This window comes from Dipodomys spectabilis, unplaced genomic scaffold (assembly GCF_019054845.1).
Source record: "Dipodomys spectabilis isolate Male_0828 unplaced genomic scaffold, ASM1905484v1 ptg000089l, whole genome shotgun sequence".
Lineage (NCBI taxonomy): Eukaryota > Metazoa > Chordata > Mammalia > Rodentia > Heteromyidae > Dipodomys > Dipodomys spectabilis.
Window position 1 is genome coordinate 507,483 of NW_024870766.1, and position 22,566 is coordinate 530,048.

General features: G+C 38.0%; 1 non-coding gene across 1 annotated transcript; it reads left to right on the forward strand.

Moving 5' to 3' along the window:
* Positions 1-5,724: 5,724 nt before the first annotated feature.
* On the forward strand, positions 5,725-5,833 carry LOC122111974. Its single transcript, XR_006148070.1, has one exon. It is a non-coding gene; the product is annotated as a U6 spliceosomal RNA (small nuclear RNA).
* Positions 5,834-22,566: the final 16,733 nt, after the last annotated feature.

Consider the following 22,566-nt stretch of genomic DNA (forward strand, 5'->3'; position numbering starts at 1 on the left):
AAAAGTGTGGCCTTTCCTCACAGCCACACGGCTATCTCAGCCTTTCCTTGTTGCTGAGCTGTGCCTGTAAGTTGTCAAGTACCAAAGCTCAACTACCCCAAAACCAACACTAAAATAAATCAAATGCAATACCTTCAGTCATGAATATTAGCTGAGAGTTTTTGCATGAGTTAAATACCATCTTCTGCAGAGTGTCTTGAGAAGGAAGTAGAGCAACTATTTTTTATGATAGGAATTAGGAATTCCCAGAGCTCCTTCACAGTAATTCGTAACACATTAATACCACAGAGAAGGCACTTCCTGTACACCTCACCAAGGGAATTTTTAAACCTGAAGTGTGTATTTGTTTTTAGAAAAGGATCACAGTTACTATTTAAGAAAAATTTATTTGTATCTCCCCAATGATGGCTGAAGTGAGCGTAAAACACTCAGAAAGCTATTTCTGTTAAACGATGGCCCTTTTTAGAAATGCTATACTTCCATGCTCAAAATACTTCTGAGAACCCTTGTCTAGGAAGAAAGTGTTTTTTCTTGACAGGAACTTCAATAATGCGAATCTTTATGTTTTATCCCTGATGTAAAGAACTTTTGCCATACTTACAGTTAGTGAAAGCCTGATTATTTTATATAAGTACTTTGAGTAAGAGAACTGATTTTTAAAATTTGAATTAAAAATTTAGAGAGAAATGTCTGATCATGTGCTCATATTACCTGTCAAATAACACACAAAGGTGGTGGTAGTGAAATAAGCTACTTTAGGTATTGTATGAAATTTAAGAAGGCTTTCGCAGAAAGGAATGGAACCAAACTGATAGTGTGCATACTTTATAAATTAACATTTTTAACTTAAAGATTATTTGGGGGCAGGCATGAAGCCCTATTTGAAAAATAACTAAAGCCAAAAACCTGGTTTTGAGGGAGGTTCAAGTGGTAGAACACTTGCCTAGCAAGCCTGAGATCCTGAGTTCAAGCCCTAGTACAGCCATAAAGTTATCTCATACGTATAGTCTTTGACTCTTTTATTTTTCCTCCCCATTTTCTTTTTAAAAAAAATTGTGGGAGAGGAAAGAAGAGCCAAAGAGCAAAGGTGAGTGGGAAATCCACACTGGAAAAGTCATGACAGTATTTCTTCCAAAAATTTTGCCCAGATGCTGGAGGACCAGGCCTGTATCGTAGCTAGTCTGAGGATCACAATTCAAAGCCAATCCTGAGTAAGAAAGTCCATGAGACTCTATTTCTACTTCCAGAAAACCAGAATGGGTACTGTGGCTCAAAGCCGTAAAGGGCTTGAGCAAAAAACAGCTCAAGGACAGCACTCAAGCCTAGAGTTCAAGCCCCACAACCAAACAAAAAAAAAGGAAAGAGAGAGAGAGAAAAGAAAGAAAGAAAGAAAGAAAGAAAGAAAGAAAGAAAGAAAGAAAGAAAGAAAGAAAGAAAGAAAGAAAGAAAGAAAGAAAGAAAGAAAGGAAGGAAGGAAGGAAGGAAGGAAGAAAGGAAGAAAGGAAGAAAGGGAGGAGGGAGGGAGGGAGGGACAGAGGAAGGAAAATTACTAGCAAAAATGTCAAAATGATATTTTTTTTTAATTTAATTTTATTTTATTTGAGAACATACTGTACAGAGGGGTTACAATTACATGGGCAGGATAATGCGTACATTTCTTACCAAGCATCGCAGCCTCCTCCTTTGTTTACCCTTCACCTCCCTTCCCAGCCTCCCCCCTCATACCCCCCCCCTCCCCACACCGACATTGTAAAGCTGGTTTTGACATGACATTTTGTACTTCTCATTGTTGCAACAGGTCAAAATGATATTTACAATGTGGATATAATGTGCTTTAATCAAATTCACTCTATCTATATTACTCTTTCTTAACCACTCTCCCACCTCACCTCTCGTTTTTCTTTTCACAGACTTTGGTGGGTGTTATTGTGCTGCTTCATAGGTCAGATCTGTTATCCATCTAAATCTTTGAAAGTATCTATGCAGCACTCTCCTTTCCCACTTCTCACAGCCACTCATTTCCTCCATCTTTTAAAATGATAAAAGTCTCTCTTTTACAACAACAACAACAATTTGTAGTAGAAGAAGGAAGATCTTCAACAGGCTATATCCTGAAAACTTTGCTTATTATGCAACATTAGCTAGACCCTGAGGCCAGAGGAAAAAGGTGCCAGGGCCACAGGGAGTGGCCATCTTACACACCATTCTTTCCTCCAAACCATCATGAGTTGCAGAATGCAGGATTGTGGAAATAACAAGTTTAATTTGTGTTCATTTTTTTAAGATAGATGGTGAGGAATCAATATTAAGTTCCTTCAATGTGGTAATGTAGTTAAGAATGTAATTTTTAAGTTTGTCGGACAGTATATATATATTTCAAAGTTTGGTGCAAAACATTGCTGTGGCAGAGCACCACATGTGGGGGAAGAATGAGGAGACATCTCTCCCTTAATTCTCTAGCAAACTTTAATATGCACAGCAGTCAGTTAGGAGTCATGATAAAATGTAGAGGCCATTTAGTAGGCCTGTGACAAAGCTGGGATACTATATTTCTTTCTTTTTGTTTGTTTGGCTGGTTCACTTCTGTTCATTTGATGCAAGGTCTTACTATGTAATCCAGGCTAGTCTCAAACTCACTATGTAGCTCAGGCTGTCTTTGAATTTGCTATATTCCTATATTAACTAACATACTGAATTCTGAGGTTATACATATTTACATCATCTGACTAGATGAGAGTCTACATTTCTAACAAGCCCCCAGGTGATACTTACAATTTTTAGTCTGGCTCCCAGACTGAGTAGCTCCTAGACTGAGTAACTGGGCCTAGAAGCCAACACTGTTTTATCACAGAACTGGGGAGCATGTTACACAACTTTGATAGGTGTTTTCTGAATCAAGAAGACCTGGAAGACATGCAGAATGCATTTGTTTGTGTATCTATCCTAGGGATTGAATTCAGTGCCTGACTACTGTTTCTAAGCTTTTGTGCTCAAGGCTAGTGATCTACCACTTAAGCCACAGCTCCACTTCTGGCTTTTGGGTGGTTAATGGGAGGAAAGAGTCTGATGTACTTTTCTGCCCAGGCTAGCTTCAAACTGTGATCCTCAGATCTCAGCCTCCTGAGTAGTTAGGATTACAGGTATGAGCCACTGGTGCCAGAGATGTGCGTATTTATAGTTAAGTTTTGCTCAGAGTAGTTAAGTCTTTTTTTTAAAAAAATTAATTATCTTTGGGCTGGGAAGGTGGCTCAGTGGTAGAGCGCTCGCCTTGTATGCCTGAGGCCCTGGGTTCGATTCCTCAGCACCACATAAGCAAAAAGAAAAAAGCTGGAAGTGGCGCTGTGGCTCAAGTGGTAGAGCGCTAGCCTTGAGCTGAAGAGCTCGAGGGACAGCGCCCAGGCCCAAGTTCAGGCCCCAGGACCGGACCCAAAAAATAAAAAAAATAAAATAAAAAAATTAATTATCTTTAAGTAGTTGTGCAAGCAAAGGGGTTGGCCATCTAACAGCTGTTTTATGAATACAATGTATCTTATTCAATGTCTCCTCTTTCAACAAACTCACCCACTCCTTCTCTACCCATCCCTTCTCTCACTCCTCTTAATTTTTCAGGATATACATCAGGTGATATAACTGTAAAAAATTCCTTTGTCCACATCATAAAGTATACAAGACAGATAGAACAATTCTCATTTCTCTGCACCGGAGCCTGATAGTCTGAGTTTTACAAATAAGGTAAATGCAGAAAAATCACCCTGCAAAGAGCTCACATCATGAACCATGCATATTCTTATCATGAAAATTGATGTCAAGAGTAGAAAAAAAAATTTAAAAACCTATTGCACGTTTTGCTTATTTCTAAGAGAAGCAAATGAAACAAATGGGAGCCAGGCCATTTGGGGGTGTAGAACTTAGTACAAATGAAGTTTGCTTTCTAAGAACAGTAGTCATGAAAGAAATCAAAAGTTAAACAGGCCACAACTGCCTGCTAAACAGCCTGCACATTTTGCTATCTCATGAAAAGCATAATGATGGTAACGAGGTGAATTAATAAACCTCCTAGTGAAACCACCATTCAAATACGTGTGGGGTAATTTAATTAGCCTCAGCTGCACTTTCTCCGTCAATGCCAAACTTACACGGATTGAATTGTTAAATATATTTTTCACTCTTGTGATTCTGAGAAGTTTATTTTTTACCTGGCAAATTATTTTAAATGTGAGACAAAGCAGGGTAGCAGTGGTGAAATCACACAGGAAGCCCTTCTCTCTGTTCCCCAGCCTGGCCGTCACAGCCCCAACCCAGTGCACAAAGAGCTGGTGTGAATTTCAGATCCTGGGTCTGCTCTAAATCATGGGAACAGGAGAAATTAGAAATGACATCGTTTACCCAGGGGCCTTTGCCATGGAGTACTTTTTTTTGGGGGGAGGGGAAGATTTTTACATGAGTCTCAGAACTTGTTCTTCATTAAGTCACGTGTATCATTATGTCATTGTGTTAGGGAGGAAAGCAAGAACATATTATTACATATTATTAGCTGGAGATTTATTTTTTTAAACTCTACCTTTCTCGTTTCACTTCGTTGTATGTGGTGTTTCCTGTCTTTGCCCCCCATCTCAGATATCTATTCTTTCTTTCATCTCCAGATTTTTGTGTTGTTGTTGTTTTTTTTAATTGTGGCAACCTGTGCTGACTTTCTTGGTGCAAGACACTGAGGAAATACATTTCTTCATTTGCACAATTTCAGAAACACACTCTATAATGCTGTTCAAACAGAGTCTCTGGTCATTTCACTTTTTTGTTGGTCCATTCCATTGCTCTCCCTTACCCTTTCCAGCTTTCATTTTTAGAGCAAGGGAGGAAATCATGAGAAATAACTTTTTTTTTTTTTTTTTTTTTTTTTAGGAGAAGGAGAATGATTGTCATTGAAACTGATATGTCTACTTGATAACAAAAACTGTCCAAGCCTCCCACTGAATGTGAGCCCGGAGGCTGGGAAGAACAAAGCCCCCCTCTGAGGGGCGTCGGGAGGGGCCGGGGTCATGTGCAGCCTCTCATCCCGGTGGCACCAGCCAGAGCCCACAAACCATTTTATCATCTTCTGGCCGTAGGAGATCAAGGGAGGCAGTGTTTGGAAAGTTGCCTTCCAGGGGCTGAGTTAAGTATTTTGTCTTTTGTTTGTCCTGGTGGCTTCCCTTTTTGCTTTTTTTTTTTTTTTAAGATCTGAAGCCAGGGAAACTTCTGGACCCCATTTCTTTCCTTTTTTCTTTCTTTCTTTCTTTCTTTCTTTCTTTCTTTCTTTCTTTCTTTTTCTTTCTTTCTTTCTTTCTTTCTTTCTTTCTTTCTTTCTTTCTTTCTTTCTTCCTTTCTTCCTTTCTTTCTTTCTTTCTTTCTTTCTTTTGGTCTAATTTGGGTGGAAGCTTCATGAGTACTTTCCTAACTTGTTCCTGTGCCTCTCCCTCCCCCGCATAAACCAGGAACCTTTTATTGATCCTTGGAAGCAAGAAAAGGACATTTTGTTTCTCTAGTGGGGACCTATTTCTGCTCCAGGTCAAAAGCAGTTTTGACTATGTTTGTAGAAGTTTTCCATACGCTACTTTTTAATTTTTTTAAATGATAAATGTATGAAATAAGTCATCGAATTTAGAAAATAATAATAAATATTTCTAAGGAGATGTCTATGACCCAGAGAGGTTAGTTTAGTATTGTCAAAATTAATAGCAACATGTACTCACTTCAACAGCACATATACTAAAAGTGGAATGATATAGAGAAGATTAGCATGGCCCCTCTGCCTGCAAGGATGACATACAAATTTGTGGTGTTCCATATTTTTTAATTAACAGCAATATATAAAAATACTGCATTCAAATATGTCATGTGATATTACTTCCTAAATTGTTAGCAATAAAATGCTCATCTTAAAATAAGAGTCTGGGAGGGGTTAGTGGCTGGTTGTGGCCAATAAGACGGGCCGCTAATGAATGGTATGAGATTTTGTTTTGGAGGGATGATGAAAATGTCTTAAATCAATAGAAGTGATAGTCATTCAATTTTGAGTATACTGGAAAACAGTCAATTGTGTACTAAATCGTTTAAATAGGGATACAGTTGGGCCCATTGCAACAATGAGATATACAAGTCATTTTGTCAAAAAAACGAACTTTACAACTTTGGTGGGAGGGGGAGAGGGGAGAGGGGTGGGGAGTGGGAAGCGATGGGAAGGGGAAACAAAGGAGGAGGCAAAAATGCTTAATAAGAAATGTACTCATTATCTTGCCCATGTAATTGTAACCCCTCTGTACAGTATTTTCACAATAAAAATAAAAATAATTAAAAAATAAGATCACCTTTATTGGAGAACTTCTAAATTTTACTAAGGCCTAAATGGCAGAGAAGAGACCACCAATCTATCCTCCTTTTTGAATCCAAGTGGAATATCTAAATCATTCAAAACCATCACAGCATAAAAATCCTCATTTCTATCCTTCTCTCTGTCCACCTTCTCCCTCATTCCATCCTATCCAGAAGTAAACAGTTTCATTAGTTTTTTTTCTTTTGTTTTCTATCTTTCAAGTGATTCTCAAATTGTAGCCTTGCAGCTGGAAGCTATGGCTGGATGCCAGATACTCATTGAATTGGAATTTCTAATTTAGTAAGTCTGGAGCAGGACCTGATGATTATATCTGTAGCAAGTTCCCAGGTAATGCTGATGATGTGGTGATGCTGGTTTGTGGCACCAATAAAGCTTAAGAAGAGAAGTCAGGACAAAGAAGAGATCAGTGACAAGAATAAGGAAAGGTCCAGGGTAATTAAGCAGCATCTTGAGTTTGGTAGGTAGATGAGAGGACCAAATATTTTCCTTAAGCAACCTTAGCAATGGAAAGAGTGATACTAAAGAGCCTTCAAGAGTAAGGAGATTGCCAGATGAGGCTGGGGGAAGCATCAGGCAGCTCATTCTGCATACCCAGCTCTGTGGCTGCTCAGCAAAATGACTGAGGCCACAAAATCTTTAATTCTCTTTACATAGTTGAAATTGAAAAACTGATAACACGATCCAGTTAGTGGAAACACTATCATGAAATCATGTAATATGTTTTCAACTATATATTTGCTGAAATATGGATATAGATCAAACATTTCTCATGAAAATCTGTGTCTGAATTAAAATATATATTAGATATTTTAAAACAGCATGACTGATATTTTAATCTTTCAGCACCCAGAGGTCAAGGATTTCTGTGCCAGGAATGGATCAGGTATGCAAATATAATGGTAATGCAGAGCATGTGCCTGGAGCAACATGTCAGCTTGTGTCATCTTGGATGTCCCAGAGACTTGGATGTCCAGGTGTGCTAGAACATACTGTAGTCCTACCACACACAAGCTGGTGCAGGAGGACATGAGTCTGAACAATCTGGCCTACACAGTAAGAACCTATCTCAAAATAATGAGTAAGTATAAAAAAAGCAAATATAAAATAACTTCGTGTAACTAAACATCTCACTCAATGGTTCTCATCAATAGCACAGATTGAAATATTTTTGATATATTGAGGTAAGACACTAACCCTGAGAAAGAGAGAGATACTTACTCAATGCTGAAAATGGAAGAGTAGCCAGGAACTGGTGGGTAACGTGGTCAGGAAACGGAAAGATTCAAATAAGCTATTGGAATTCCAACAGAAGTCATGGAGTAAAGGTAGAAGAATGACATGGGGATGCAAGAAATCTACTGCTTTGTAAAGTGACCTTGAACTTCCTCAATCAAATGTAATCTTTCTGTCTTTGAACTTTCACGCAATGTGTACTTCTTTGGTAAATATTTAGTATACTTTGAAGTGCAACTATCATGGTATCTATAGAACCTCTCCCCAGCTTCTCTTTGCACACACACACACACACACACACACACACACACACACACACACACACATTCTCACTAGACTGAAAATTCTCTGAAATTTGGAGTGATGCTTTCTTCATTTACTGCAGTTTACTAAATCTCAATAAATGTCAAATTAGGTTCAAGATGATTATAAACAAAATAATATAGAGACTGGACAATGTGAAAAATAGAAGGCCAGGTGTGGTGCAATATCACAGAGCTCTGCCCTCTGTGTCTTCTTGTCCATTATTTTTGTTCAAGTTTTGCATGGAAGCCTCGTCAGGTAAATATCACAAATATGAGCCAGAGTGCATCATTAAATGCTTTTAAACAGGAGTCTGAGCAGGAAGCAGGATAGGCTCATAATAAAGGTGAGACTGAGAGGAGTGGTGCAAATATCTCAGGGTCATCCACTCAACACAGCTTTTGCACCAAGCATGTGTTCAGCTCTGCATGTGTTTGCAGCTGGAGTTATAGCAATTGTCCCAAGGCCAAGTGTTAATGGAAATATGAAAGTGAAAACAAGAGAAGGAAGATAAGTCAGTCCCAAAGCCCTGGTCCTCAGACCAGCGCCCACTAGATGACACACTTGAGTATTACATTGTTAGAACAAACAAAGTCTAAGATACAGAAACCAGACAGGGTAAGCTAACATCCACAAACGCCACCACAACAGGTTTGAACACCGTGACTGATACTTTAATCCTTCAGCACCCAGAGGTCAAGGATTTCTGTGCCAGGAATGGATCAGTTACGCAAATATAATGGTAATGCAGAGCATGTGCCCGAAGCAACATGTCAGCCTGTGTCATCTTGGATGTCCCAGAGACTACACATGACACAAGCCAGGATATCCGAAATCCTAACATCAACTTCCTCCTTACAGCACTCTACATCCTTTCAAGGATAATTAACAATTTGGCAAAATTGATTTTGAAAAGAGGAGAAACAAAGACCAACTTTTATTTACTTTTTTCATTTCTTTCCCTAAGATCTATTTCCCCCTGTACTCCTTACAGTTCAAGCTCATTCTGTAAACAATTGAGTCTCATTTTGTTTTTGAATGTTGGGTAACTCTATAGTTTAACAGCCATCTGGACACATCTGGTGACTCTCCTGTCTACATTTATGTAACCTGGACCATCCACAGGAAAATGCAGCCTGAATTTTGCACAGGACTGTGGAAAGAGCATGGCATCTCTCTCAAAGTGAAATGGAAAAACTTAGTCGGCCCAGGGAGGCCTCCATGTTGAGCTGCAGATTTGGATGTGTGGAGCCAAATCTTCATTCCATGTGACTCCAGGGGAGTTTTGGTCAGCATGTAATTCCATGTGGCTTGGGCAAGGAAAAGACAAGAAGAACATGAAACTGCCAAGTCTGAGGCCTATTACGCAGTTGTGACCTGACCTAAAATGTGATGCCGAGTTGTGTGTGGGTACCTCAACCATAAAAAGGCAGCTGTGGTCTTATTAGTCGTGAACTTGAGATCATTTTAGCAGAAGACGAATTGCCCCTAAATGATTGATCTGGTATTCAGAGGAAATGCTGTTCTCTGTGTTTCTCCCAAATGGAGACACTAACCAGACGCTTGTCCCACACCCAGAATGGGTATTTGTGGTGTGGCTTGTACCACGGCCTGCTGGGGAATGATGACCTTGGACTGACAGTTCCCCTTTAAGTAGCAAACTTGTGTTTTTCATCTTAACATGATATGCAAGCAGAACTGAGACACAACTACACCCTTTCACACACCGCATGTCTGTGCCAGGTTTAAGCTGATAAAGTAGGAAGGAATATTTTGCAAGTGGCCTGGCTGAGGCTGGAATTGGGGCTGTTGAATGAAAGATGGTGATCCCTCTTTTTTTTACCCTCAAACCCCCTCAAAGAAAATCACAGAGACACTCCATGAACATGGTCTCAAAGTAGCTTAAAATTTCAAGCCAAGAAAAAGGTCCCTCCCCTTTCTTTGTGAGGGTCTGCAGAAAAATAACCTGTTTGCTTGAGAGATTAGACTTAACAGCTTCAGCCGTGCATAGGAAGGTCTGACCCTGACAATTATGGGGCAGTCAGGAAATCAGCAGTGGAGGAGAAAAGTAAGCCCAGATCAGCTGGCCAAACTCACATAGGATAAGAACTTGGAAGGGAAGAATTGGAGCCTGAGTAAGTCTATTCTACACCCTTGTCTTCCCCTGAGCCACACACAAATGAAAATCTTGGGCAGATGGTACGAGATTTCCCACATACATACACATGGCGTCCCTTATTTCTAAAAATCAAAAACAGAGCATTGGTATTATTCCTATTCTGCTTCCTAACCTATAACACAGAGCTTGATTTTCTCCTGAACCTTCTGCTCACCTTGTAGTGCCTTGAGCCTTTGTGGGGGAGTGGAGAACAGGAGAGTAAACCGCCAGGACCCAGGCGTTTTAGGTCTTGGAGCATACAGATTACTTCCAGGTGTGAACTAAAAAGAGTCAAGTGTTATATTAGCTATTTGATGAGAATAAAAGCCTTGAGAATAGCATTTGTTTGTATAGCATTTGATTACTTACAGAGCAATTTCTGCTCTTACCTCATTTTCATTCTCACAAAGGCTGTGTGAAATAAGTCAGACAGGTGTTAGTTCCCACAGATGAAGAAACTGAGCCCCCAGTTGATTCTGTAACTGGCCAGAAATCACAAAAGTATGTGGTAGAGCTGGCATGGTCTAGAGATCTTGTCATTGCATGAGATCTTATCTTGGGTTATAAAATAACACAATAGTATGTGTGACCCATAAACATCCTCTGGCATCATAAATTCAGCCATAACCCCTCCTTCAGTGGTGGTTTCCTCAACTGAGATCACTATGACATCTTCCTTATAGCTCTCTCAAGTTTCACTCCGTGAAGCCTATCAAACTTCTTTCTATGAGGATATCCTTGACACTAAATTTTGGACTGGACCAAGTTGCTCTTTGAATGGGATATTTGCCAAATTGCTAATTAAGAAGAGATGTATTCTTCCTGTCTCTTTTCCTTGCCAGTAATCACTGTGAGGTGATTGTTTTTGCTGTCCACCAACAAACAAACTTGTTCATTTTCATCTTTGCATGTGATCTAGAAATGTGACACTAGAAATATATACTTGTACATACTTTTATACCTCTGTACATACTATCTTTCGACCACTGCAGGAAGGCCTTTTAGAACATAAGAATCTGAAAGGACTTTTTCAAAACACAGTATTTTCTTTTCAACATAGAATCCTGTAATAAACTCGGATATGTACGGGGTCTCATATAATAGCTCGCAGCTTAGAATGATCTGCCTCCAAATATGAAATGCCTTGCTCTCCCACCATTTTTTAAGACTTTACCCCAACCTCATCTTCTCAATGCATTTTCTTCCCCACCATAAGCCTATTGAACTCTTAACCCACCCGCCTCAGCTTCACATTGTAATCTTATTTCCATTGTACCATTCCCTTTTCCCTTCCACACATAACACATAAATCATGTAATCAATTACTTGGTATGTCTATTTATTATAATCTGACTCTTCCTTCAAGAATTAAGTCCTAAAAGGGAGAAGAGAAAGTTGGTTTTCTTTTTTGTTCACTGATGTATACCAAATGCCTAAACCAGGACCTAACATATGATAAGTGCTCAAAGATGTTCTCCTCCATATATATATATACACCCCTCTTTGTCCTGAAAGATTGCTCATTTTTCTGTCTTTAGGAATCACTAAATTTTTTAAATATTTAATATTATTATTTTAAATATATATTTGTATTTTAAGGATACTGTAGAGGGCGGTTACAGTTACATGAGTAAGGTAATAAGTACATTTCCTATTGAGCATTGTTACCCCCTCCTTTGTTTTTCCCCTACCATCCCTTCCCTCCCCACCTCCTCAACTCCTCCCTTCCCCTCACAAATTTGTAAAGTTTGTTTTCAGCATTGTGTTTTGTACATCTCATTGTTACAGTGGGTAAACCTGTATCCTTCTTTCAGCATTTTGTTATTTCCCTTCTCATCCCAAATTAGAAAAATGTATATACAAGATTCAGGACACCCGTGAACAAGAAACATAGATTTGGATCTTATCCTAGGTTCTTTTGGTCTGTAAATACAACACCAATGGAAATGGCATCCCTTAGAGATTCCTTTCTGTGATGCAAGTGAAGTCAAGTAATTTAAATAGCTCCTTGACTTAGTATTATCTGTATGTTTACTAATAAAGTCACTCATTTATGGATGGAAAAAAAAGATTCAGGGCACCGACATCAAATACAGGGAATCACTAATTTTTTTTTATTGTGAGAATATCATACAGAGGAGTTACAATTACATGGTCAAGATAACAAGTACATTTCTTATCAAGCATTGTTGCCTCCTCCTTTGTTTCCCTTTCTCATCCCTTCCCATACACCCCTCCCCTCTCCTCACCTGATCCTCCCCCTCACCCCCCACCAAAGTTGTAAAGTTCGTTTTTCGACATAAGGACTTGTATATCTCATTGTTGCAATGGGTCCACCTGTATCCCTAGTTAAACGATTTGCTTTTGCCCTTCCCCTCCACAAATTATACCAACATCAAATACAGTGAAAGCATGGGTTATACCATGGGGGAGAGACATACAAAGCAACAAAGAAATCATCTTATAAATATGTTAGAAACAACTTCATGAAAGGGGAAAAAAACCCCAAAAAAACCACTTGAATACTTATCTTGGGGTTCATTTCACCTAACATCAACTTATCTGTCCGTTTCTGCTCGACTCAAACATATACTAGTTGTTCCAAATAAGGGAAACCCTGGGACCTATGTTTCTTTGGGCCTGGCTTACTTCACTTAATATAAGTTTTTCCAAGACTTTCTAGTTCCTAACAAATGGGGCAATGTCATTCTTTCTGATGGAGGCATAGAATTCCATTGTGTATATATACCACACTTTCTTGATCCATTCATCTACTGAGGGGCATCTGGGTTGCTTCCATATCTTAGCTATGGTAAATAATGCTGCAATAAACATAGTCGTGCTGGTAGCTTTAGTATGGTCTTGTTTGTGATCATTTGGGTAAATGCCCAAAAGTGGGATTGCTGGGTCATAGGGGAGCTCTATGTGGAGTCTTTTGAGGAACCTCCATACTGCTTTCCAAAGTGGTTGAACAAGTTTACACTCCCACCAACAATGCAGTAAGGTTCCCTTCTGTCCACATCCCCTCTAGCATCTGTTGTTATTAGAGTTATTGATTATAGCCATTCTAACTGGGGTGAGGTGGAATCTCAATGTTGTTTTGATTTGCATTTCTTTTATGGCTAGAGAGGTTAAGCATTTCTTCATGTGTCTATTGGCCATCCTTCTTTCCTCTTCAGAGAAGTTTCTCTTTAAGTCTTTAGCCCACTTATTTATTGGGCAGTTGTTTCTTTGAAGATTTGTAAAAAATGAAATCCCCCCAAAACAAATCTTCACTAAATTTTTTATACCAAATTACCTCAAGTCAGTGATTGGCCTCTATTTCTGAATATTTGCATGTGCATTATCTACTCAGCTAATTAATCGCGTAGCTTTGGGGACAAGAGGACATTGATGGAGTTAAAATCCCAAGACCATATTCTCTCCATTCTGCAGAGTTAGGGCTTCTGTGTTCAACCACATTCTATTAGTTCTCAGAAAAACTGCTTATGGAGAACCAAATCACGTAAAATCGTTAATTCCAATCTGCAAAAAATAATAGGCTGGTTTTTGTACCTTGATAAACTATGAAGTACTTCACCTCCTCTTTTCTTTCTGACACTTGTGCCTTTTCTCTACTTTCTGCACAATAATTGCCAACACATGTGCTACATGGAATTCCACATGCAGGTCAGAGAATATTACTGATTAAAAGTAAGTAAAACAAAATCTACATGTTTGTCAAGAACAGAATAATACAGAATAGCAGGTGGGAAAAGACCTGAAGACCACAGGAGCTCTTCCTGGCTCCTGTATGTCATTGCATGGATAGCTTCGGGAGCACTTACTGGTTCATGTATGGTCATTGCATGGATAGCTTGTAAAAATTTCCTTCCCAAATGAGTCAGTAACTATGGAAATAATTTAGAAAGGAGTGGAGATAGAACAAAACTTCAGTTTCTTTTCTTTCTTTCTTTCTTTCTTGTCAGTTGTGGGGCTTGAACTCAAGGCCTTGGCACTGTGAATCAAGGCTAGTGTTGTACCACTTTAAGCCACAATACCACTTCCAGTGGTTATTTGGAGATTAGAGTCTCACAGACTTTCCTGCCCAAACTTGTTTCAAACCACAATCTTCAGATCTCAGCCTGCTGGATAGCTAGGATTACAGGTATGAGCCACTGGCACCTGGCTTCAGTTTGTTTACTAAAGGACTGAATCATTCACAAAAAAAAGACACATTCTGGTCAAGATAAACAGAATATTGCTATTGGTTAATTGATCATTGCCTTCCAAGTACAGTCATTTGCTTGGAAAATTATAAACAGAAGGGTGCATGATTAATATAAATTCAGAGTAAAGGTTATTGATTGTGTATGACTCTAGAACCAGAGTTAGAGACACTACATCAGACATTCACATCAACAGTCATAGTACCTTCAATGCCACACCCATGGGGGCATTAGCGAGTTAGGATCATTAGCTAGGGCATCAGCCCTAATACTTGTTCTTGACATAATGATGCACTTTTCTTTGGTATTCATCAACCTGTCATCTTTCTTATTGTAATATGTACTTCACATGTTAAAGTCTTTACATATTCAAATCATGTTTTGCTATGTAAGTTTGTAGTTTATTATAGAAGCTCTTTATGCCCATTGCCAATTGGTGATAGTTGGCAGATGCTTCCTTTCCCAGCTCCCCATTTAAGTAAGATGATGATGGCGCACTCTGACCTCAACACATATATCTTCAATACACATATCCAGTGACCCTAACAAATGGGTTACTATTGTGATCTATAAGACCAGGTAAAGTGTGGCTTGCTTCAGTCACCAAATTAACCAAATTAATGATCCTGTTACTAGCTTATCCTCTTTTCAGTTATTTCTTGCAGTATCCTTTATGAGAATTTTTCTTGTCCCATTTGGCCTAGATCCTTCAGTCACTTAAATATAGTACAGATAATTAAACATTTAAAAATATAGGCAAGTATGCCTTTGTGTGTATATATGTAACAAACATGACTTGTTACATACAAGTCATAGATTTGAGTCTTTCAAATATATTAAAGTCAGAAGATAATAAATCATGATTAAAGTTGGCAAAGATTCTAATCTGCGATAAGGGAGCCGAAGAAATAAAATGGAAGAAAGAGAGCCTCTTCAGTAAATGGTGCTGGCAAAATTGGTAAACTACTTGTAGAAAACTAAAGCTAGATCTTATATATCATCCTGCACCAGAATCAACTCCAAATGGATCAAAGACCTCAGAGTCAAAGCAGACACTCTGAAAACATTACAGGATGGAATAAGAGAAACAGTAGGTCTCCTTGGCACAGGCCGAAATTTTCTGAATAGAGATCCAGAAACACAACAAATCAAAGAAAGGTTGGACAAATGGGATTGCATGAAGCTGCAGAGCTTCTGCATGGCAAAGGACATAGCTAGTAAGATCAATAGAAAGCCCACAGATTGGGAGAATATCTTCACAAGCCACACAATGGACAAGGGTCTCATGTCTAAAATATACCTGGAACTCAAAAAATTAAATGCCCCAACAACAAATCCTCAAAGAAACAACTGCCCAATAAATAAGTGGGCTAAAGACTTAAAAAGAAATTTCTCTGAAGAGGAAAGAAGGATGGCCAATAGACACATGAAGAAATGCTCAACCTCTCTAGCCATAAAAGAAATTCAAATCAAAACAACATTGAGATACCACTTCACCACAGTTAGAATGGCTATAATCAAGAACTCTAATAACAACAGATGCTAGAGGGGATGTGGACAGAAGGGAACCTTACTGCATTGTTGGTGGGAGTGTAAACTTGTTCAACCACTTTGGAAAGTAGTATGGAGATTCCTCAAAAGACTCCACATAGAGCTCCCTATCACCCAGCAATCCCACTTTTGGCATTTACCCAAATGATCACAAACAAGACCATACTAAAGCTACCTGCACGACTATGTTTATTGCAGCATTATTTACCATAGCTAAGATATGGAAGCAACCCAGATGCCCCTCAGTAGATGAATGGATCAAGAAAGTGTGGTATATATACACAATGGAATTCTATGCCTCCATCAGAAAGAATGACACTGCCCCATTTGCTAGAAAATGGAAAGACTTGGAAAAACTTATATTAAGTGAAGTAAGCCAGGCCCAAAGAAACATAGGTCTCATGGTTTCCCTTATTTGCAATAACTAGTGTATATCTGAAACAAGCAGAAACGGACAGATAAGTTGATGTTAGGTGAAATGAACCCCAAGATAAGTATTCAAATGATTTTTCTTTCATAGGATTGTTTCAAACATATTTATAAGATGATTTCTTTGTTGCTTTGTATGTCTCTCCCCCATGGTATAACCCCTGCTTTCATTATATTTGATGTCAGTATAATTTGTGGAGGGGAAGGGCAAAAGCAAATCGTTTAACTAGGAATACAAGTGGACCCATTGCAACAATGAGATGTACAAGTAGTTATGTCAAGAAACAAACTTTACAACTTTGGCCGGGGGGTGGGGACGGAGGGGGGTGGGATATGGGAAGGGATGGGAAGGGGAAACAAAGGAGGAGGCAACAATGCTTGATAAGAAATGTACTCATTATTATATATGCCTATGTAATTGTAACTCCTCTGTATGGTATTTTCACAATTAAAAAAAAAGTTGGCAAAGAGATTATACTAAAGGACTGAATTTGCCACATAGTAAAACAAATATAATATACATGGGAGAAACTATCCACCATGATAATTTGTTATCATCTCAAACATACAAAATACTAAATAAATTAATATGTAAAGATGTCTATTAAAGAAGAGTAAATCACATGAATAGACAATTCTCAGAATGTTCAGAAATACAAAAAATCTCAGTCTCCAGTGGCCATAGAGATGTGTGTTTAAAAAGGATTGAAGTTCTATTTATAGCTTTCATATACATATATGTGTATATATACATATATAATGTTTATATACATATATACACATACATATATATGTTCATATATATGGAGAGAGGAATAATATATTCTTGAATATAGTTTCAACTGTTTTAAAAAGATTTACCTTTTTTGGAGCGTTTTCCTGTTTGCAGTGAAATTGAAAGGGAAGAACAGAAATTTTCCACGTATCCTTTACCCCCTGCCATGCACAGCTTCCATTCCCCCACCTAAGTGATGCACTTGTTACAGTGGGCTTGCACCCTGACAGGGAATGGTCACCCAAGTCCATACTTACAGTATGGACAAACATACACAGAGATGTGTAAGTACCATTACAAGATCATAGGAGCATTTTATCTGCTTTAAATAAAACAAAACCTCTTCTGTGCTGAAACCATTTGTTTTCCCCTCATATCTCCTGGCAGCCACTGATATTTTTATCCTCCTCATAATTTACCCATTGCCAGAATGTTACATGTTTGGGGTTACCCAGTTGTAGGCTATTCAAATTGACTTCTTTCACGTAATCATATGCAGTTAAAGTCCCTCCATGGCTTTCCATGGCTTGAGAGCTCATTTTTTTTTGAATGCTGAATAATATTTCATTATCCAACAAACCACAGTTGGAAGACTTATCCACTTACCTATTGAAGAATAGCTTAGACCCTTCATTCCTTTCTGTAAGATTTCCATAGCCCCAAAGAGTCATTGATGTTGTTTTCTTACATTGTCTTCATTCTCTGTGTCTAAACTTTTCATTTTCATAAGCATACAGTCATATTGGGTTAGGGTTCCTAATGACTTCAGTTTAATTTGATAATCTGCAAAAATCCTATTTCCAAATATAATCATATTAACAAGTATTGTGCATGAGGACTTTAACATTTTGTGGGGAAAGGTGCTACAATTAAACCCATGGTGTTAATTAGATAGTAAATGCCATTAAGAAAATATAGTTTTACATTTCACTTTTTGCTAACCTTTTTCTTATTATTATCTTTAAGTAGTATAAAGGACTTGCCTTTTAACAAATCAGTTTATGAATATATCTTGATCAATGTCACCCCTTTCAATTGCCTTACCCATCCCTCCCTCACCCACTGCGTTCCCTCAATTTTCTGTGGGTTTATTTCTAGGTCTTCTATTCTTTCGATTGGTTTTCAGGCCTGTTTTTGTGCCAGTACCACCCTGTTTTAATTGCTATGGCTGTGTAATAGAATTTGAAGTGTGGCCTTGCTATTCCTCCAACACTATTCTGCCTGCTAAGGATTGCTTTCACTATTTGGGGTCTTTTGTTGTTCCATATGAATTTGTGAGTTGCTTTCTCTATCTCATTGAGAAATGCTATTGAGAGTTTGATAAGTATTACATTGAATTAGTAGATTGCTTTGGGCAGTATTGCTATTTTTACCATGCTAATTCTTCTAATCCAGGATATTTGTCAGTAATAGTGAGGAGCGTAAGGAATCTGCTGTAAGCATAGCAGGTCAGGAAATCATACATGTGTTATAGCTCCCATGAAAGCTGCAGTCAAGCCTGTTTGCCTTTTCTCACTAATCCTTCATAATACCCCTGTTTCATAATGTGATTTTGCAAAATTAAGCTCAAACAGCCCCAAATTATATAATTAATTACATTTGGCTCCAATTACATTGACTAATTGTTCTAAGCCTGCTTGCAGGCTACCTGCAGCTTGAGGTAGAATAAAGCAGGTGGGGAAGGCTCATTATCTTAGTAGTTCATTTCTGCTAGCTAATCTGATTTTTAAAATTGGTATGAATTTCCCATGGATCATACCATAAGTCAGATGGGTCACATTGATCCAAGCACACCATGTCACGTGTGCTTGTGTAACTCTTCAGCCAGGGACCTTTGATATGTCTAACCTGCAGCCAAGCATTCCCTTCTCCAATCCATTCTGATCAAACCCAGTTCATTTTCCTGACATGGTACCCTGAACAATAATGATCCTGGGCTAGGAAGTAGAGAATCATTGTGAGTACAATGAGAATGGCTGTGTGTTCCAGAAAAACTACCTGCAACATTTGAATCTTTTTAACAGTTTAAAGGGATTTTTGTTGATGAAATGGTTGTTGAAAAGACTTTAAAGCCTAATTCAAAATATTCTTCTAGGAACAACAATGTCACCTTGACATTTTCAGAAATGCAGAATTTATAGTACTGCATGCATGTAATCCCAACTATTCAAAACTTGGAGGTAAGGGGATCACACTCTGAGGCTATCCCAGCAAAAGCATGAGACCCTATCTGAAAAACAAAACTAAAAGCTAAAAGACACAGGCATGATCCAGTTTAATCCTTCCAATGGCAGAATTCAGAACCTCAACCCAAACTACTGAACCAGAATCTGAAATCTTCCTGATTGACGTGTACACTTTTGAACTCTATTTAAAAGGAGTTTTATGAAAGCAAGGATCAGTCTGTCCAATGTGTGAATCATTCTCTCATCAGTGGCCAAACTGTGAGACCTGTAGTAAAAGGTGGTCAAAGAGAAAGAAGTCTGTGTGTTATTATTCTCTTACTGCAATTAGTCTTCAATCCCTACTCTAGGTTTGTTCCTGGTATAAGAACCTGGCTGTGTTCTGGTTACAATCATTGTTCTTTTCACTAACTCTTAAAATCTTCAAAGTGACATTCTGTATTATATCCCTAAACTAATTTTCTAGCTACCTTTCCTCTTCTAATTTGTATACTCCGGCTGAGTAGATGTCTTTGTAATTCCTAGGACAAAAACTACATATTTTTCCCCATAAGATTTGCTAGAATAATTTCTATCTTTTTTCCTAATTGGAATGATATTGGCATGCTAGTGTAGTAGTCCGTATTATACCATTTGAAATTCTCACCCCATATTCAGCTTCTCTTTTGAGCAATATTTACAATCTCAAAAGGTTTATTTTCCTTTTTACTTAAGCAAATACTTCAGAGGCTAGGTAACTACTAAAAATAATCTGTCATAATGCCAATATAAATATCAGCAAAGCTAAATCAAAGTTCTGTGAACTATCCAAGGATATATGTGCAGGATATATATATTAAGTTTATTTCATTATATATAATAATAATTTTAGAATTTTAGATATATAGCTCAGTAGCATTAAGTGCATTCACAATTTTTAAATATTTTTATTGTAAAGATACTGTACAGAGGGATTACAGTTACATGAGCCAAGTAATGAGTACATTTCCTAAAGAGCATTGTTACCCCCTTCCCTTTGTTTGTGCCCTACCATCCTTTCCCTCCCCACCTCCTCAACTCCTCCCTCCCCCCTCACCCGAAGTTGTAAAGTTTGTTTTCAACATAGTGTCTTGTACATCTCATTGTTATAATGGGTCAACCTGTAGCCTTGTTTCAGCATTTTGTTATTTCCCTTCCTCTCTTCAAATCAGAAAAACGTATATACAAGATGCAGAGCACCAGAATCAAATACAGTGACAACAGGGGTTATGCCATGGGGGAAGAACATACAAAAGAAACAAAAAAAAATCATATAGTACATTAGCATTCATGATTTTTGTGCAACTATAATCAACTCCAGAATTTTGTCATCTTCCCCAAGTGAAACTCTGTACTAATTCAATACTTCCCATTTCCCATCCTCTAGCCACTGCTTATTGATATCTCTTATAAGTTGAATCATATGGTACTTATCATTTTTTAACCTTAACTTCACTTAGCATAGTGTCTTCAAGGTCCATCCATAGAATAACCTGCATTCCAATTTTCTTCTTTTTTGTGGTTGAATAGCACTTCATTGAAGGTATGTGCCTCATTATGTTTATCCATTTTTCCTTCAGTGGATACGTGGGTTACTTCCACAATCTGGCTGTTGTAAATGCTATTGTAAATGTGGTTGTATAAACAGTAGTTTAGGCTTTTTAAATTTTTTGAACATTAAATCAATGCATTTGGAGGCAAAGCACAGCCAGTAGAATTTATTATTATATTGATTCAATGTCAAAACTTTCAAGGTATTCATCAATCATTATTCATCAACTAAATAGCAATCTGATAATCAAGTCTCCAGTCTAAATAGAACAGAGTACTCATCAACATAAAAAGAGAATCTAAACAATGTGAAGGGAGATTGTGGAAGTTTGTGTATAGGATATAATAAAGATTGTTTTATAGTGAAGATTAACATTCAATTTAAAAATAGGCCCCTAATCAGATCATAGTCCTTAAAAACTGCATATAATTTAGAATTACCAAGACTGAACTTATCTTCATTTAAAATACATTTCTTCAGCTTTCCCTGTCACTCCTTGAAGACTCTCCACAGTAGTATTACCTGGGTGCTTCTGCTTATGTCTTGTGGTATTTGGATTAAGGATGGTTTTCTTTGAAAATGCTCCATTTATCCACCTCAAGCCACTAGATCTGTAGCCAACATGGTATTAATGGGATGCAGTCTTATTGACAGTAATCACAGCGTGGATTGCTAACCACAGGATAAGATCAAGATGCATATTTGAATTGGCTGCATTTATGTTCCAGATGCAAGATGATTATCTGACAGCAGAGGCAACATGATTTAATACATAAGGCCCAGGGCCAGAATGAGGAAATCTGGGTTTTATTCCTGGCTACATCTCTTAGACCATGTATACATGAGTGTACTGCTTTGTAATTGCATTGTTCTTCTTGAACTCAAATTGCTCCCTGCCCTGCCACCAATAGTGTATTACTATGCATAGTTATGATAGCATTGCCTGGCTTCTTTTTTTTCTTTTGTTTCCTCACCTTCCCCATTTCTTATTATATTTGCATTATATTTGTGCTATATGAGCAATGCATAAATATATCTTACTTTTTCTTTAGGCTATAGAAAATATTAATGTCCCTTTTAATCTTTAAGCTCTTTTCCCTCTTCTCTTATCTTTAATCTGTTGCATCTGCTTTTATTTTATACATCCTCTGAGTTTAGAGATTCACTCCATTTCTCTTCTACCCTCTTTTTTAAACCTACACCAGTGAAACACTCTTCTCAGATATGCATTGGCACTTGGAGAAATACTACAAGGGCACTACAGAACAGAAAGAGCAAATAAGGAAACGGACTAGAGAACATGATGAGTTTCAGGTATCTTCAGGACAGAATTTCACATAAACTAAAACTGCTCTCAATACATCCCATCCTACCAAGAAGGTTGACAGCAGAATATTCCTGAACCACGAGTTTCCTTGAAAATGAAAGAACTTTTTCCAAGTGGTTTTCCTCTTCATGATCAGCAAAGAAATGTTTCTTCTGACTTCTGTTATATTGGGCATTCTTCTGCCTTATGTAAACTCCCACCAGTGATAAAACAGTAGGGATCAGAGAAAGTAGATCTACAATTAGGGCTGCCATAAGCATGGGCTCCCCTATCCCCATCCACAGCATTCTTTACCCTTAGAAATAGCCAGTCACTGAAGAGATTTACTATTGGGCTCTAAGGGGACAAATAATAGTCATGTTGCTTGGATAAATCTTGATGTTTTCCTAGGACACATTGGCAAAGAGGCAGAGAAGAGAGGGTTGGAAACCACTTATATTGGCCAGGATGTGCTAT